This window comes from Vulpes vulpes, chromosome 1 (genome assembly GCF_048418805.1).
Source record: "Vulpes vulpes isolate BD-2025 chromosome 1, VulVul3, whole genome shotgun sequence".
Lineage (NCBI taxonomy): Eukaryota > Metazoa > Chordata > Mammalia > Carnivora > Canidae > Vulpes > Vulpes vulpes.
Window position 1 is genome coordinate 27997241 of NC_132780.1, and position 2309 is coordinate 27999549.

A 2309-nucleotide genomic window follows, 5' to 3' on the forward strand; every position below is an offset into this window, starting at 1 on the left:
GAATGTTAAGTTTTGTCAAAATGCTTTTTTTCTGCATGAATGTATTATATGATGAACTCTTTGTTCTTTAGCCTGTGAATATGATACATTGATTGATTTTCAAATATTGGATCACCTTTCCTTCTCTGAAATAAATACAACACTTATAATGTATATGCTTCATATATATTGCTGAATTCTATTTGCTAATACACTGTTGAGACTTTTGTATCCACATTAATCCAGAATGTTGGTCAGTAGTGTGTGTGTGTGTGTGTGTGTGTATTTGTGTGTGTGTGTGCTGTGCTTGTCTGATTTTGCCATCAAAGTGATACTGGCTTCATAAAATCTGTTGGGAAGTATTCTATTTTATTTTCTGTAAAAAAATATAGAGAATTATTGATGATTCTTTTTTAAACATTTGCTATAATTTTCCAATAAAGCTATTCTGGAGGTTTCTTTATGAGAGTTTTAAAATTACAAATTTGATTTCTTTAATAGTTATCAGGCTATTCAAATTATTTATCTCATATTGAGTGAGTGTGGTAGTTTGTACTTTTGGAGAAATTGATTCATTTCATCTAAGAGATTTCATTATGTATACAAAATTTGCTACTATACTGTGACAACATGTTATTTGATCAAATGAAGTGTGGCAACTTCACCTCCCTTTACATCATTTTACTCTTCCTCATTTGTAATGTAATTGTATTACATATTTCTCTATATGCACTGAGGGATATTAGACAGTGTTATAATGTTTGTTTCAACCATCTAACACAATTTAGAAAATCTATCAAGACTATACTTTCAGGAGTCATTTCTATAGTCTGTTACTAGTGAAGTTTCTTTGAACGTGTAGAGTAACCGAAACCACAAGGAGATGCAGTGTCCCTTCCTGAGAGTGAAGCTGACTCTGGATGTTTCTCCAGCTGCCCTTTGCATTGATGATCATTCTCCTCCTTTGGGGGAGTAGGAGAGAAGAGACACCCTTTGAGTGGTTAAAAAAAATCTACCCATATTTTCACTCTTTCCATGTTTTTCCCTCATTTCGAGTCCTTCATTTCTTTTCTGTGTAGAACTTATTGTAGCTATCTTAGGTAGATTGCAGACAAGTTCTCATAGACAGTCTTTGAGACTGTCTTGATTTAAAAATCACTTAAAAAATTAATGGGCTTTAGGTGCTCCTGGTTGGCTTTGTCAGTAGAGCATGCTACTCTTGATCTCAGGGTTGTAGGTTTGATACCATGTTGGGTGTAGAGATTTACTTAAAAATAAAATCTTAAAAAAATTAATGGGCTTTATTTTGTGGGTAGTTTTACATTCACAGAAAAACTTAGTGGCAAATACGAAGTCTTACTTACCTGTCTCACCACCCCTCCTCTCCCAGTTTCCTTCATTATTAACAACTTATGTTCGTGTGGTACATTTTTAGAGTTATGCACCATGATTATTAACTAAAATCTATTGTTAATGTTCACATTTTGTATTATACATTTTACAGATGTACAACTGGATAAATGACAAATGGATAATAACATGTATCTATCATTACAGTATCATTTAAGTGCAGTTTCACGGTCTTAAAAATTCCTGCGATCCATTTATTCTTCCCTTCCTCCCTCTACCTGAAATCCTGGGAACCACCAATCTTTCTACTATCTTTATAGGTTTGCTTTTTCCACTGTGTCATATAGTTGGAATCATGCAGCTTTATCAGATTGGCTTCATTCATTTAGCAATGCGCAGTTAGGGTTCCACTTTAATATGTTGTTTCTCTCTGGTGCTTTTATTATTATTATCTTTTAATTTAGTTTAATTTTTTGTCTTTAGTTTCCAGAAGTTTTACTACATTGTATCTTGCATTGTATTTCTTTGGGTTTATCCTACTTGGAATTCAGTCAGCTTCTTGAATTTACTGTTTATATCTTTAACCAAACTCAGGAAATTTTCAGACATTATTTCTTGGGAGTATTTTCTCAGCCTCATTCTTTTTATACTCTCCTTCTGGGACTCTGATGTTAGATCTTTTGTAATAGTCCCATTTTTTCCTGTCTACTTTCTCTATGAAGTTAATATAGGATAATTTATATTGTTCTATCAAGTTCATGAATTCTGTTCTCTGCCCTCTCTATTCTTCTATTGGGCCAGCCACTGGATTTTTAATAGTGATTACTGTATTTTTTCTTTATTTGTCAAATTCTGCTGGTTCTTCTTTATATCTTCTATTTCTTTACTGAAACTCTTACAAGTTTTTTGAAAAGCTTTTGTTATTCTAGTTTCTTTGATTCCGATAAATTTTAGAATCTACTTGTCTATATCTACATAAA

The 2309-nt window shown here is 32.4% G+C and overlaps 1 non-coding gene across 1 annotated transcript; it reads left to right on the forward strand.

Moving 5' to 3' along the window:
- The first annotated feature begins 777 nt into the window (after positions 1–777).
- On the forward strand, positions 778–981 carry LOC112908658 (small nucleolar RNA U3). The gene has a single exon (XR_003232961.1). It is a non-coding gene; the product is annotated as a small nucleolar RNA U3 (small nucleolar RNA).
- Positions 982–2309: the final 1328 nt, after the last annotated feature.